Source organism: Notamacropus eugenii, chromosome 4 (assembly GCF_028372415.1).
Source record: "Notamacropus eugenii isolate mMacEug1 chromosome 4, mMacEug1.pri_v2, whole genome shotgun sequence".
Taxonomy (NCBI): Eukaryota; Metazoa; Chordata; class Mammalia; order Diprotodontia; family Macropodidae; genus Notamacropus; species Notamacropus eugenii.
In genome coordinates, this window is record NC_092875.1 from 229,112,617 (window position 1) to 229,129,739 (window position 17,123).

The window sequence follows — 17,123 nt, forward strand, 5'->3', positions numbered from 1 at the left end:
ATATTGAGACAACATACCAACATCTATGGGATGTATCCAAAGCAATATTTTGGGGAAAAGTTATATCTCTAAATGCATACATCAATAAAGAAGAGAAAGAGTAGATCAATTAATTGGGCATGCAATTAAAAAAAAAACTAGAAAAGGAACAAATTTAAAATCCTCAAACTAAACATCAAAATGTAAACCCTGAAAATCAAAAGATACAGTAATACAATTGAAAGTTAAAAGGAAAAAACCTCACTGAACTAATAAATAAAACTAGGAACTTGTTTTATGGGGGAAAATAGATAAAACATTGGTTAATTTGATTTTTAAAATGAAAGAAAACCAAATTACTAGTATCAAAAATAAAAGAGAGAAATGTACCACCAACTAATATTAAATTAAAGCAATTATTGGGGATTATTTTGCCCAATTACATGCCAGTAAAACTGACTATTCTAAGTGAAATGGAAGAGTATTTACAAAAATATAAATCACCTAGAATAACAGAAAAGGAAATAAAATATTTAAATAATACTATTTAGAAGAAAAAAATTAAACAAGCCATACATGAACTCTCTAAGAAAAGATCCTAGGACCAGATGGATTCACAAGTGAATTCTACCAAACACTTAAGCAACAATTCATTTCAACACTATACATACCATCCAAAAAAAAATCGGTAAAAAAGGAGCACTACCAAATTTCTTTTCCGACACAAATATGATTTTGACACCTAAACCAGGGAGAGCAAAAACAGAGAAAGAAAACAATAAACCAATTTTCTTAATGAAGACTGATGCAAAAATTTTAAATAAAATACTATCAAGGAGATTATAACAATGCTATGTTGTGACCAGGTGAATTTTATACCAGAAATGCAGGGCTGGTTCAATATTAGGAAAACTATCAGTATAATTGGCCATATCAGTAATAATGATAACAAAAATCATATGATTGTATCAATAGATGCAGAAAAAAACCCTTGACAAAATACAACATCTATTCCTATTAAAAACACTTAGAAAGCAGAGGAATCAATAAAGTCTGTCTTAAAATGATAAATAGCTTCTATCTAAAACTAAGATCAAACTTTATCTGTAATAGGGATAAATTTGAAACTTCCCCAATAAGATCAGGAGTGAAGCAAGGATGTTCATTATCACTACTATGATTTAATATTGTACTAGAAATGCTAGCTATAACAATTAAAGGAAGAAAAAGAAATCTAAGGAATTAAAGTAGGTAATGAGAAAATAAAACTATCACTCTTTGCAGATAATTGGTTGTTATACTTAGAGAACAGTAGAAAATCAACTAAAAATCTAGTTGAAACAACAACTTCAGCAAAGTTTTAGGATATAAAATAGATCCACATAAATCATCAACATTTCTGTATGCTACCAACAAAACTCAGCAGAAAAAGACAAAAAGAGAAACTTCATTTGAAATAACTGCAGATAATATAAAATACTTAGGAATCTACCTGCCAAGACAAACCCAGCTATTACATGAACACAATTACAAAAAACCTTTTCACACAGATGAAGCCAGATTTAAATAACTAGAGAAATAGTCATTGCTAATGGGTAGGCCAAGCCAATAAAAATGACAATTCTAAGTTAATTTACTTATTCAGTGCCATAGCAAAGAATTATTTTATAGAGCTAGAAAAAAATAGTAATAAGAGTTATCTGGAAGAGCAAAAGGTGAAGAATATCAAGGGAATCAATGAAAAAATGGTCAAGGAAGGAAGCCTAGAAGTTCCAGATTTCAAACTATATTATAAAATGTAGTTATGAAAATAATCTGGTACTAGCTAAAAAAAAGAGAGTGGTGGATCAGTAAAAGAGATAGACGTACAATACACAGTAGTGAATGACTGTAGTAATCACAGTAGTGAATGACTATAGTAATCTAGTGTTTGATAAAACCAAAAATCCAAGATTTTGGAGTAAGAAGTCAACCTTTGACAAAAATTTCTAGGAGAACTGGAAAGCAATTTAGCAGAAACTAGGCATAGACCAATATCTCACAATGCATACCAAGATAAGGTGAAAATGGGTACATGATTTAGACATAAAGGTTTGGTAAAATCATAAGTCAATTAGGAAAGCATGGAAAAATGTATCTGCCAGATCTATGGGTAAGGAAAGAGTTTATGACCAAACAAGAGATAGAGGGAATTATAGGAAGTTAAATAGATAGTTTTGATTGCATGAAATTAAAAAGCTTTTGCACAAACAAAACTAATGCAGCCAAAATAAAAAGGAAAACAAGACTGAGAGGGATTACAGCAAATTTTTCTGATAAAGGAATCATTTCTCAAATATATAGGAAACTGAGAAAAATTTATAAAAAGAAGAAAAATAGGAGTCATTCACTATTTGAAAAATGGTCAAAGGATATAAACAGGCAGTTTTCAGAAGAAATCAAAATTATGAATAATCACATTAAAAAATGCTCTAAAGCACTATTAATTGAAGAAATGCAAATACAAACAACTCTGAGATACCACCTCACATCTATTAGATTGGCTAATATGACAGAAAAGAAAAATGACAAATGCTGGAAAGGACATGGAAAAATTGAGACACAAGTGCACTGCTGGTGGAGTTGTGAACTGATCTAACCATTCTGGAGAACAATTTAGAACTATACCCAAAGTTCTATAAAACTATGCATATCCTTTGATATAGCAATACTACTTCTAGGTCTGTATCCCAAAGAAATGAGAGAAAAGGGAAAAGGCCCTATTCCTACAAAAGTACTTATAGTACCCTTTCGTGTAGTGGCAAAGAATTAAAAATTGAGGGGATACTCATCAATTGAGGAATAGCTGAACAAGCTGTGGTATATGATTGTGATGGAATACAATTGTGCTACAAAAAATGACAAGCAGGATGATTTCAGAAAAACCTGGGACTCCTGTAAAGTGAAGTGAGCAGAAAAGAACAGTGTACACCATAATAGCAATATTATAAGAACGATTAACTATGAAGGACTTAGCAACTCTGATCAAGACAGTTAATTCAAGACAATCCCAAAGGACCCATGATGAAAAATGCTATCCACCTCCAGAGATAGAACTGATGAACTCTAATTGCAGATTGAAACATAATTTTTGTTGCTTTATTTTTACTGTTTTATTGACTCTGTGTTCTTTTATAACATGGCCAATGTGGAAATATGTTTTCTATATCTCTTTCTATATCTTTGAGATATCTCTATATCTCAAAATCAAATTGCTTGCCTTCTCAAGGAGGGAAGAGAGGTAAGAGGTGGAGAGAAAATGTGGAACTCAAATTTAAAAAAATGATTATAAACAATTTTTTACATGTAGTTGGGGAATATTTAATAAAATAAAAATAATTTTTAAAAATAAGTTCACATATCCAAGGTTAAGAAGTTCTAGAGGGATATAATGCATAATAAGTAATTACATATTGATTTGAGGGAGAAGAAAGTACTAATAATTAGACAAATCAGGAAAGACATCCAAAAGAAAGCACCATGAGCTAATTCTTGAAGGGAGCTTGGGATTTTAGGAAGTGATAGGGCAATATCCTCCAGGCCCTGAAATGGGAGATGGAATTCAGAGTTCAGAAACAGTTTGGATTGCAAATGAAGAGTGCCTGAAGAGAAGTATAATGAAATAAATCTTCAAATCCACACTGTGAAGGACTTTAAATTCCAAGCTGAGGAACTTGTATTTTCTCTTAGATTCAATAGGGAGACTCTGAAGGTTCTTAAACAAAGGAGTGACATGGTCCGACTAATGCTTTAGAAATATCACTATTCGCACACATATGGAAGATTCATTACAGAGGGAAGAGACTAGAAGCCAGGACACCGAGTTTAAATGATATTTGCAGTGTGCCAACCTAAGGTGGCAGTTAAATGGAATGAAGAGAAGTTTTCAACTTCATCTTTAAGAACCTATGCGTTCTCATGAGTTGCAAATACTCCCCTAGCAACATAAATTGAAATCTCTTCATACCTTGGAAGATAGTCTTTGTGAGTAACTATACCTCCCCTAAAAAAAGAAGCAACATGTAAAAAACTATCTGGTGATGAACCTCTCTATAGAGGTGAATTTGTGGATGACAGACACCCAATATATCAGATAGCCTATCCTCAAAAAGCCCTTTCAGAATAGAATGCCCAACCAGAATTTTTACTCCATTGGCATAGTCTTCTGGACCCTAGGTTAACCTCTAAACTCTAGGGAAATTTGAGGATGGGAAAGTGTCAAAGACATGTACTGAAAAGCAGAGATGGGGAGCTAATTCAGAGATAGCTTGTTGAATCCAAGGATTAGCAAGTGGTCCAGTTTTACAGGGATGTGGACTGTGTAGGGGGGAGGGATTGATATGACATGAGGCTGGAAAGACCAAATGGAGCCAGACTGTACAAGGCCTTTAATGTCCGGCCAAGGAGTTTATACTTTATCCTAGTAGCAATGGGGACCTATGGAAGATTTTGGGAATGGGAACATGGTCAGACCTGAAATTTAGGATGATTATTTTGGTGACTGTGTGAAATGTCATTTAGAGAAAGGAGGTGCAGAGAGGCTAATTAAGAGGCTCTTCTAATACTCCAGATAAGTGGTGATGAAGACCTGAACTCGGGTGAATATATGAAGAAAAAAAGGTGTCTCATGTAAAAAGATGCTATAGAGATAGAATCAGTAGGACCTACAAATTAATTGGATGTAAGGAGGTAGTAAAGAAGAAGGATCCTTTCCCCTCCCATTAAAATGTAAACTTCCTAAGGGCAGAGGCTGTTTCCAAAATTATTTTTTTGCATTCCCAGAACTGTTCCAGCCTGCAACAGACATTTGACAAATATTTGTCGATTAAATGAGTAAAGGATAAATATAAAGTATAACTCAAGTATAAATAAAGTCAGAAGATCTAGTCAACAGCTCTTTACAACCCTCGCTAATTATTCTTTACAACAAAACCTTAGCATAATTAATGAAGAGAAGTTTCTTCCTGTGTCTTATTTCAGTCAAAGATATTTGAACTAATATTTTTAAGAACAGGACAGCTGCTCTTTTCGTGTTGGCAGAGAACTAGAAACTGAGGGAATGTCCATCAGGTGGGGAAAAGACTGAACAATTTGTGGTATATGATGGAATACTATCATGCTATAAGAAATGACAAGAGGGAGTGTTTCAGAAAAACCTGGGAAGCCTTATATGAAATCATGCAAAATGAAGAGAGCAGAACTAGGAGAACTGTGTACACAGTTAAAGCAATATTGTGGCAATAATCAATTATGAAAGACTTGGCTATTTTTATCAAGAGAATGATCCAAGATATTTCCAAAAGATCCATGATGAAAAATGCTGTCCACCTCTAGAGAGAGAACTGACGAACTCTGAATGAAAATTGAAACATACTTTTTTCTTTCTTGCTTTTTTTCATTTGTTTTCTGCAACATGGCTAATATGGAAATGTTTTGCTAGAGTTCACACATCTAATTGATATCATATTATTTGCCTTCTCAATGTATGGGAAGGGGCAGGAGGAAAGGAGAGAATTTAGAACACGAACATATTTAACATGAATGTTAAAAATAAATATAATTTTTTAAAAAGAACAGGAGAGCTGCAATGGGCATCCTTAGACCTTAAAACACACTCTGCAGGGTCCCAAAATTCACTGCAGAACAGTGGTCTCAACAGAACCACAAAGCATAAATATCATATATGGGAGGAGGGTATTAGGGAAATAGTACTGCAGTAGTATTAGGATATCTGGGTTCTAGACCCAAACTTGTCACTAACTGCTCAGTGATTGAGAAAAGTTGCTCAGTCTCTCTTCTCTAGACGTTAGTCTCCTCATCTATAAAATGATAATATTAATACTTACCCTACCTTCTTCTTAGGGTTTTCATATAGCATAATGGGTACAGTAGAAAGAATGTTGGATTTGAAGTTGGAAGACTGGAATACAAATTCCAATACTTCCACTTACTATCTGTCACACCTAAGGTAAATCATGCTAGACTTCAGTTTACTTCTGGGCTTCAGTAAAATGAGTGGGTTAAATTATTTTTAAAAACAACAACCTAACTTTGAAAGACAAGAATCCTGATCCATACAATGTCCAATCGTGACTCCAAAGCATTGGTAATGGAGCATGCTACCCATCTCCTAACAATGGAGTGATGGCCACAAGGAACAAAAAAGAGACTTATGTCTTTGGACAGAGCTGATGTGTGTTATTTTCTTTTATTACATTTAATTGTTTAAAAAAGTGGCGGGGTGGGGGGGAAGAGGGAGAGATGAATTAGATGGCTTCTAAGTTTCCTTCTAACTCTAAATCTAAAAACCATGGCACAAAGGATACCAAACAAATATAAGATATTATTACTATTCATATATATATATACATATGTGTGATTATATATCACATAAATATCATGATTACTATTTTATATACCACATATTACATGATTATAGATTTAGAGCTAGAAGGAAACTTAGTAAACAATCTCTACTCACGATAAGCTTATGTTCTAATAGAGAGACAAGTACATATAGAGAACATAAATATAAAGTTAAAGAATAGATATATACATAGGATAGTTAAATACAAAGTAATTTGGGAGGGAGGTAATACTTTGAAGCCACTATCCTGTGGAACCAGTTTTAAAACCCTACCGGAGAATATGTTACAAAGTTCAATCAAGTACGCCCATTGTATCTCCCCATTCTTAAAAATATAGATTCAAATATCTTTGACTGAAATCAAAGTTCCTCCTTTATCTTGTAGCTAAGGAAACTGAGACCTAGAGAGAAAGAAATGAGTTTCCCAAAATTACACAGGCAATCAGTAGAAGAAGCAGTGTTTGACCTCAGGTCCTCTTATGACAGATCTTCTGTTCTTTGCATTGTACCTTCTTTCCTAGTGCTTTGTAGTTCTAAAAACATTACCTCAAAAGAAAGCAGGGGAGAAGTTGCACAAAACCACATATCTGTTAGTGAAAGTCCTTGCTAAACGCACCATAATATTTTTGGATATCCCAGGCTGGATACATACTGTCCAAACTCTAAACACTGAGCTATGAGGTGCTGGATACAAGGGAGATGCTTATTTGGGTTGGTTGATATGCCTTTTCCTGGTATAAATGTGTTGAATCTTGAAGAAACATAAGAAATATATGTTTAATGGTTTATAAAGAGAAACAAAAACTAGTGCATTTCATATGCATAGACACCTTGGTTTTTCTAGGTGACTGGAACCTAAATGAATAGAGAACTAGTCTCTGACTCATTCCTTGACCTCCGGCAAATCACTGTAACCCCTGAGTGTGGCTCAGCTGTATGCTCTATAAAAAGGAGGTAATAACACCTGCCTAACTACCTCTAAAAGATACCATGGAGACAAATTAGACAATGTCTTTAAAACGTTTAAGTGTTTGACTTACTGAAAAGTGACAAGTAAGACTATAGTAGGAATGCCAACACTCAGATTTATATTCAGTCTCTCTATCAAGGAGTTCAAGGGGAATGCAAGAAGAAGCTAATAATTCTATCCAGTTCAGTTTCATAAACCTTTATTGATCAAGGCACTATGGGAGGTGTTGAAATACAGAATGAACAAAGTACAGTTCTTGACCTCGAGGACTCAGTGTCTCCCTTTCCCAAGTTGAGGATCTCACCCTAGACAATGTGGGGAAAGATGAGGGGAGAAAATAAAAAGAGGTAGGAAAGACCAGAGGGCAGGCAACTACAGAATGGAGGCATGAGGGGAGGGGGAAAAGGAAGAGGCAGGTGAAAGGTAGCAGGCAAGAAGAAAGAAGAAGACAAAGAATGAAGCTGTGATGAGTAGAAGGGGTACAAGGACAAAGAAGGAGATTTAGGGGTCATATTTCACCTGACTGGCAAGCAGAGTTATACAAAATATGTCTGCCTTGTGCCAGCGTTTACTTAACTGGGATTCACTGGAAGTCAATATCAGATGATGGGCTAACAGACTCTGGTCAAGTCATTTTTCTGCTTTTATCATTTTAGGAGTGATCCAGACAATAGTTTTACCTTCTTCCTGTCACTCTTTGAGGCCTGCCTTAGAAAACAACAGCACTCAGAGAGAAACACCTGCTACTAGAGCTATAGGTAGGATAGAGCAACCAAATTTAGATATTCCTCTTTATTTTCTAGGACTATTGTCAACCCCCTCTGACAAGCAACGGTTCTACTTCTTCAGTTGCATAGAAACAATGGGATGTCTCTGAAAATATAATCTTCCCTGGAAGCCATTCTCTTAGTGAGCTCCCACTCAATCCCAGACTTCACCAAAATTCTGTCTCTTTTCCACTGTCCCAGGCACAACAATTCCTAGTTATGGCTCTGCTTGCTCCAATTCATGGGATGCTATAGACAATGCAACACAAACTGATTATTCTCTTTATCAACTACATATTGCCTTTCTAGGATGAAAGAACAGTGTGTGATGTAGACCAAAATCAATTAGCTGCTCAAGCTGAAGCTTCAGGAAATATACTGTTTGGGAAAAGCTGAAAGAGGCATTGTGGCAATAAAATCGCACCTAAGCCTTACTTGGAGAGTTCTGTTGTTGTTGTTTTATCATTTACTGGGGGTTGTGAAGAATTACTTAGGGCAGCTTGGGTAATAAAGATATGCAAGACAATTAAATGAAATTCTGTCAAGTATCCACAATCAATCAATAAGTACTTATTAAGCACCTATCATGTGCTGGGGAATTCAAGTACAAAGACTGGAACAAATTCTAGTCACAATGAATTTACATTCTAGTGAGAAGATAAGTACATATAAAAATATATACAGTATAAATATAAAATTGATGAATCCATACATATACAGAGCAAATAATTAAATACAAGGTAATTTGAGAGGGAGAGCACTAGCAACTGGGAGTATCAGGAAAGATTTCATACAGAACATGGTGCCTGAGCTGGTACTCAAGTTTAGAGAGCAACTGATTATACATAGGTACATTCTGCTCACATATATCAATTCTTGATTTTAAACATAGCTGTTACTGTTCCCAGTCTTGAGTTTTTTCTACAGAGATAATGGCTAATCATTTGGCAAGGGTTCAACTTATGAGGTGACTCTATAATGTGGGCAGAGTGTCCACTAACAACTGGAATAAGACCATTAAATTCATTACCTCTGATACCTTGCCAGCTCAGCACCCAGACTGTCTGAGATGAAAGTACATTTTGCCCAAGGAGTGCCCAGCCAAGTGCTGCTCACCCACTTATCTCAGACCATTTCATTGTCAGTGTCTGCACCTGTAGAAACATTACAGTAAACAGTTTGAAATTGGCCTTGGTGAAACCTTGGGTCCTGAGCTAAGAACAAAGTTTAGTTTTATCTGGGAAAGGACTTCTGGGGAAAACTTTACCTACAGGCCAAGTAGATGAAGGAAAAGGGAAGAGAAGACTAGGGGATAGGAGATGTGGAGGTGGGGATGTGAGTGTAGAGAAAGAAACGGATAAAAGGAGAAGAGAAGGCACTTGCTTTTAACATCTAGAAAGTCTGAGAAAATAAAGAACATTGGATTGCTGAGTGTATTACACAACCTTGCAGCAAAGCAAAAGGAAAAAAGAAAAAAGCAAAGAACACACCCTTTTCATTTCCGAATCTAGTCACTGAATTCCAGCTAGTGAACAGAAGCCCAGCCATGACGTTCCACACATATCTACCTTGGGCTCCCTCCTCAGCAGCAGACAGAGCTGCACCCAGGGTTGCAGTGGGTGCGTGTCTCAGACAGCAGTAATTTATTTATCCCTGTCATGTAACATTAACAATCTGTCTGGAGCTTGGCAAGCACCAACTTGCACTGTCATATAAACTGTCTGACAAACTTAAAAGTTTCTTGAATGCTTTTCTTTTCTAGCAGACAATAAAGCACCATAAAATAGCTGTCATCTCCCTTTCTCTCTTCTCCCACCAACCAAAAACATGATAACAAAAGGACCACAAAAACAAAAATGGTCTCCCATTTTTAGCCTTGTAGGTCTCAACTTCCCTCCCTAAATCCATGCCTCTCCAAACCAAGAAAGGAGACAAATAAATAAATCCATCCTGGAGGCCAGGGGGTTATGGAGGCCAATGTTGGGGGGTACACAGCAAAACTGCAAAACAAAAGTGGAGTCATTAAAAATTAATAAAGGGTGTGGATGTATAGCTTCCCACCCCCCTTTTCTGCTCATGCGGATTTGTGCCAGACATTCTGCATCCTCATTAAGTGGTGTCTGGCAGCCTGCCGGAGTTTTAGTGGGTTCTGGGAATGCCAATATATTAACCAGAGGACTTTTCGCATACCCTTTAGAGTTTTTATTCTAGAAAAGTCAACCATTTGGCACAGTGCAGCCTTATTTTTGTCCGGGAAAGCTCTCAGCTGCCAATCAAGAGAGAAATTATAGTTATGGACTTCGTAATTTCCAAGTCCTATCTGGAAAACAATCTTGGTGGAAAGAAAAGTCCTCACAAAAACAGCTTAAAAAGCCAAAGCACCATTTTTAATAGGATTTCAGAGAAAAGCAATCCATACATATCCACATGGATATGCTGCAACACAAACACGGTTTTTAAATCCTGCTACTCTCTGGGTAGAAATATATTAATTGGAAATATGAACCCACCACACTATTTCTCTGGTAATTAATAGTACAGGTGCCTACTTGTTTCCTTTTGTTGCCTAACAACGAAGTGAACAACGCTAAGAAAAAATATCTAGCTAGCAGAAGCAGGCCTTATTGCTGAATTCTTCCTATGATGGTCACAGTCTCTACATTCCTATTTTAAAACCTACGTTCAGCTTACATACACACGCCCAATATAGGTCAAGATGTATTTCTAGATACGCTCACAGCCCTTGGAGGTAGAAACTCTAATTATGATTTTATATTCCAGGACACTGAGGGTTTCCAGTGGGAATTTTCAGAGGACTAAAAAATAAGAAATCAGAGGGTCATAAGTTTACATCTTCAACAAATTAGATAGTATTTATATATAATACCCATTAGCACTATATGAACAAGCTATCTGGGAGGAAATTTTCAGATTAAAACTGGAGTGTTATTTCTTCAATGTTGCACTTTCTAATGTATATTAGGGACTGGGGGCAGTGTGAGGATTTGTTTTTCTATTATTTGCTATGCAAATGATATGACATTGGGACTGTATATTCACAGTCAGGAAAAGATGGCAAGGGTCACCAGAAACCTTTAATCATGTCAAAATTTGAAGAATATTTCTGCCAAAATTCTAAAAAAAAAAAAAATAGGTTTATGTTCCATAGGATAAATCAGTCAACTGCTGAAAACTTAGTGGCAAATGAGAATATATATTAAAACACTCTACAAAGTTCAAAATGATCGTCATCATCATTATTATTTTAAGACTGACTTCAGGCTAGTCTTGAGAAAGATTAAAAACAAGGGGCTCACGTATGTCTCCCCACTTTCTTCATGGGGTACTAGAAAGAGCACTAGATTCAGAGTTAAAGGACCTAGATTTAAATCCAATCTCTTTTACCTACTGAACCTAGACAAGTCACTTAACCACCAGGGGCCTCAATTTCTTCATCTGTAAAATAACGTGTCAGATAAGAGGATCTCTAAGGACCCTTCCACCTCTCAATCCTATGATTTTTGTGTCTATGCTTTTGACTTAGGCCAAAGATTACCAGGAATGAAGTCATCTCACTTCTCCAAGTTTTCCAGTCTAATGGGAAGTTACCACCTCAGCAGTCCATTCAGTGAAACAATACTTTTTTTTTTTTACTCTAACTCAGAATGCTGTAATGTCAGGTTTCAAAAGCCTGCTCTACTAAGCGAGGTCAGAAACTGTAAACACTTCAACAGACTTAGCCCTTGGTCTTAACATGCCAAGAAAGAAAACTATTCTTAGATACCGTCTGCAGTAGGAGATAAATAAATATTTACCTATGTATGTATGTCTATTCGGGAGGCGGGTGGGGGGGGGTGATTCTCTCATGATGCACCAACAAATTGGCACCAGATCCTTTAGTCAACAGCTGGCACTGGCTGGGTTCCACCATAAGACTTTGGTTGTGCAAACTGAGCCCCAGAACGGGGGAGGAAAGAGGAAGAAGGAGGAGGGAGAGAGGGAGAAAAAAAAAAGAAAGAAAGAGGGGGAGAGACAGACAGAGAGAAACAGAGACAAAGACAGAAGAGACAGAGACAGAAAGATAGAGATGACAGGCAGAAAGACAGAGAGAGAGACAGAGAGAGGAAGAGAGAGAAAAAGAGAGACAGAGACAGAGTGAGACAGAGAGAGAAGGGACTGAGAGAGAATGGGAGGAGACAGAAAGAGGGAGAAAAGGAGGTAGAGAGAGAGAGGGATCAACAGCACTAAAAGACTACTAAGAATTAAGTATAACCACCTCCCATGATGGGGAAACTCTTCCAAGGGTTACTGCAAAAGATTAAAACAACATGAGGGAGTAAGGAAAGCTAAAACACTAAGACAAAATTTCTCCTCAGCCTGTACAGTTTGGAATCCTCACAATTTGGATATTCTCAGATGAGCTCTGCAGTCACTGTTCCATGTCAAGACCAGCAAGTTGTGTTAAGATTAAGTTATGTCAGGTCAAGTTTCCATTCCCACCTTCCCCCAATCTTGTCACTGCTCTTCTTGAGATCTATCAATTGGTATTGTAAGTGCTAATTAGAGACAAATATTTCTATGAAATAAATGTACATGTTATAAGCACTATTAACATGCAAGTGAGAGGCATCAGAGAGTATAGAGACTAAGAGGCCAGTAAACGTAGGTTCAAATCCCAACTACAGACATACAGGGTCAGTTGCCATATCCCCTAACATCATAGAGTCCCAGGCAGTTCTTTAAGACTCTAAGTTATAAAGAAATCATCCACAATAATAGTATCTCATAGGGTTATTGTGAGGAACAAATTAAATCATAGATATGAGAGTATTTATAAACCTTAAAGCATCATATGAAAGTTATTATTATTATAAGCAGCATAGTAAAGAATATAGAAAGCTGGCCTTAAAACCAGAAAGACCTGGGTTCAAGTCCTACCTCTTGCATTTATTGTCTGTTTGACCCCGGACAAGTCACTTCACCTCTTAGTGCTGTAGGCAACTCTCTTAGACTATGAGTAGTAAAGAAGGTGCTGACCTTCATTGGTATTTGAAGTTTCCTCACCCAGGAGACCTTAATATCAATGAAATCAAGTCTGTTCTCTAGCACTACAGTTATGCCTTCCACAAGACAACTTTCCCCATCAAAGTTTAGACATATCTTGGGTTGGCATGAGAAATTAAGTGGGAATTTAGGGGGAGTTTTATAGAAGACACAGATGACACTCAGGCCACCAAATGACACAGATAAAGTTTAGGAACTCAGAAATGCATAAAATATATGTAGAGCATTGTATAATATCAACCTATTTTATCTTTGAATACCATAATAATTCAGACTTCTTTTCTGGTATGAAGGGAGGCCCAAAAATTTTATAAGGATTTTGCAAACTGAGGGGATGCTGAACTCCTAACCCCTGTGATTTGGAAGGGATGACTGTATTATTATTACAAATACTGCTATTCTCTGTATCAATGGAATAAGTTTTCAGATAGAAAGTTAGTTCCACATGTCAATAACAACACAGGACCAGGTCTTTCCTCCCCCCAAAAAAATCCCACCAAATTGCATATATGTAGAAATTTACATGTGTGTGCACACAGAATAGCTATATACATTCCATGTTCTTGATGATATTCAAAAAAGAAAAGGAAAAAACCTCCCCATGCCAGCTCTGCCTGGTACTGAGGCAGATTTATTGGCTGATACTCTGAGAGAAGCATTGTTGTGTGTGTGTGTGTGTGTGTGTGTGTGTGTGTGTGTGTGTGTGTGTAGGGTACAATTAAAGTTTATTCATAATACACTTAGTAGAATACTCAGTAACTAAACACTCAGTGCTGAAGCACTAGAACAGATATAGATATGCAGAATATTACTCTTAATGTTAGTTGGCCTAGTGATAGGCATCCTTTCAAAAGGAAACTCCCCATCATTACCCTCCAGGAAAAGCACCAGGGTATCCATATTTTTATGGGCCAGCACTATTGATTAACATTCTATACCCCTAACTTAGTTAACTACTAATATCTCACAGGGAATGTCAACGTAACATATCAGTTCACAGTGCCTAGCACAATGTCTTGCCCATAGTATGCATTTAATGAATATTTATGGAATGAATGAATGACTATCTAAGAAGCAATCCTAAATTATTAGTGAATCACTGTTTCAGATTAAGAATAAGTTAAAATAACTGAGGAAACAGGAAAAAGGTGTGAGGAATAAAGCAAAAACCATGAAATTTTCCCAAACTAAAAAGCTCTTAAGAAATACATTATATTAGTTTAAAATAATTAAACAAACATGAAATATACTTGCCACCCAAACTATCACTGTATAACGGTCAGCCTTCCCAGAAGCTATGTTTGCCTTGAAAGGGTCAGCTGACAAAGGTCCCCTGCTTTGCCTTCCTGTTGAAAGGTGCAAGACCGGTAGTCTGGGAAACAGGACGCTGATTTACATGTCTGCTGGATGGGGTCTTCCCATCTCCCCAACCCCTTCATTCTCATGGAGAATCTATTCTAGCAAAAGTTTGAGGTTTCTTTTTTTTTCCTAATAAAGAATGTCACCTTTTCTCCCCTGTTAAAAACATTTTAAAATAGACAAAGGCCCTTTCCACCACCATACTACATTAAGCTATAAAGAGCCCACTGTCCTCCAGAGTCATCACTGATTATACATACAGAAGAAACCTCATAAATAAACCTCAGACATTATAAATTACAGTTCAAAAATCTCTAGAAATGCCTCCTCACAGATGTCTTGTATCCAACCTCAAAACAAAGGGAAGTTCTTTGATTTTTTTGTTGGATATTCATTGTTTCCTGTTTATTCCAGGGTGAGGGTCAAAGAGAAATTCAGCATGCCAGTTTCCCCTAAGTCTCCTCGGCAAAACACAGATTAAGTGTAAAAACAGTCTAACACAAGGTAATAGACTTCCTAGCCAACATAAGGAGCTTCTGACAACCTTGTTCACATCAACTGATGCAAGACTGATCAGTCATAGATAAGACAGGTAAGAAAACCTAGATTTGAACTAAGATAACCATAACAACAGTATCTGAGATTATAAACTGGGTTTGTTTTGTGGTTGATTAGGGTTGGGTTTGCATGTGGGTGTCTTTCAGACATCCTTCTCACCTTCCTCATTTTTCCCCTGAAAAACTTCTCTGCATGGTCCTGGATATGCAGGGCTTTCTCTACCGGTCAAAATCAGAACCGACTTGACTTGGTCTACCTGGGGCCAAAGCCGGATGAACTCTTGGCTCCTACTACCGCAGCTGCACTCTGTGCTGTGCAAAATTAACTCTTTCTACTGCAGTTAGCAAGCACAACGGTGCTCACAAGAGCGACACTAGGCACCGTACAAAGGGAACCGACTAATTATCTGGAGTAATGGTAGGGAGAATAATTTTCTGCAAAAACAACGATGCCCAAGGCAGACCAGCAAAAATAAGGCTTGCAGTGGCTGGCATTGCAAGGTGCAATCCCATTCACCTTTGCAACTGGATCGGGGAAAACCCCACGACCTAAGGCAGCTTCCTCCACTCCTGCACCATCCCGGTCCGGTCCCCACCCCGTCGCACAGACAGCCAGACAGACTGTGTGCACTTCCAGTCTCCAGGGAGAGAGGACTCGCAGGCAGAGGCGAGCACAGAGGAAGGGCGGCGGTGGCGACTCCGTTCCTCTCTTACCCGAGACCAGCACCTGCACCCCCACCTCGCACCCTGGAAGTTCCCATAGGTCCGGCTCAACCCCCTGGATGTCCCCTCATCCAGTTCCCAGCATTGTCCTGTCCCTGTTTCCCACCCCCACCCCTGCTGGATTCGATGGCTGAACTTGGGGCCAGACGTCTGAGCCCTAGCCAGACCCCTACAGTCCCCGCTCCCCGAAGGGAGCTCCCAGCCTCACTCACCTGCAGCCGCCCCCTCCCTCTTAAGGACCGAGGACCGGTGGGGAGACGGAGGCGGGGGAGTGGAGAGGGGAGGGCTGCAGACAGGCACAACCCGGGCCAGACAGTCAGGAAGGGGCCGCGCCAGAGCCGCAGCTTTCCCGGCCCGAGAGCCAGGGGCGGGTGTGCTGGGGAGAGATGCCCCCGGGGCGTGCAAACCCAGAGAAGAGGCGTGGGAGGGCCGGAGGGCCGGAGCTGACCGCTGGGGACGCACTAAGACTGAAGTGTCTTGTCTCTTTAAGAGTCGGAGACCTTAAACTTGGGCCTCCCTCCCCCTCCCCCTTTCACTTTCCCAGGGACTTTCAGTCTGTCTGGCGGCGGCGGCGGCGGCGGGGACTGCGGCTCCTCCCCGGCTCTCTGGGATTCCCCGGCCGGGGCTGGGGAGCTGCGGCCGCCACGGCTGCATCTCCACTCCTGGCACCCCGGCGGGAACTCCGGAGCAAGAGAGGAGCGGAGGAGAGAAGGAGGGAGGGAAAGAAGGAGGGAGGGAGGGAGAACGAACGCGGCAGTGGCTGCACTCGCCTCCTTCCCGGAGCCCCGCGGCTGCCCCTGCCTGCAGCAGCGACCCCCTCCCCGGGCTGGGCCAAGGGAGGCGGGGGAGATGCGGGGAAGGGGTCGGGGAAGGTGGCGGAGGGAGGGAGGCTGCCGCTGCTGCTGCCGCCGCTGCTGCCTGATGCAAAGTGTCCTACCTCCTGCTCTTCCTCCTCCTCTCCTCCTCCTCTTCTCCTCCTCCTCCTCTTTTTCTTCCTCCTCCTCCTCCTCTTCCTCCTCCTCCTGCCGCCGCCGCCTCCCCCTGTCTGTCTCCAGCAGCGTATCTGTGTGCGCGGAGGGCTGTGTCTGTCTCCAACTCATTCCCAGTCTCTCCTCCTCCTCCTCCTCTTCCTCCTCCTCCGTCTGTAGCTAGTCGGTGACAGGCAAGGGGAGAAGGGGAAAGGAGAAGGGGGGAGGGAGGAGGAGAAGGGAGGCGGATTTGGGGCAGGGGGGGCAGGGGGGAGGAGGGGAGCAAAGTCGGGGCGGGGGGGGGGGGGGTGTGGAGGAAGCTTCCAGCCC

The 17,123-nt window shown here is 39.4% G+C and overlaps 1 protein-coding gene across 6 annotated transcripts in view; it reads right to left on the reverse strand.

The window, feature by feature from the left end:
* LDLRAD4 (low density lipoprotein receptor class A domain containing 4) overlaps window positions 1–17,040 on the reverse strand; it is a 587,101-nt gene extending 570,061 nt beyond the window's left edge. For 4 of the 6 annotated variants that reach the window (XM_072604171.1, XM_072604176.1, XM_072604175.1 and 1 more), the window contains exon 1: window positions 16,038–17,028. The gene's annotated coding sequence lies outside the window, so the exon portion shown is untranslated. Of the gene's footprint in view, window positions 1–15,262; window positions 15,890–16,037 lie in introns of those variants that run through there. The other 2 variants (XM_072604172.1, XM_072604173.1) reach the window with 2 other exon arrangements.
* Window positions 17,041–17,123: the final 83 nt, after the last annotated feature.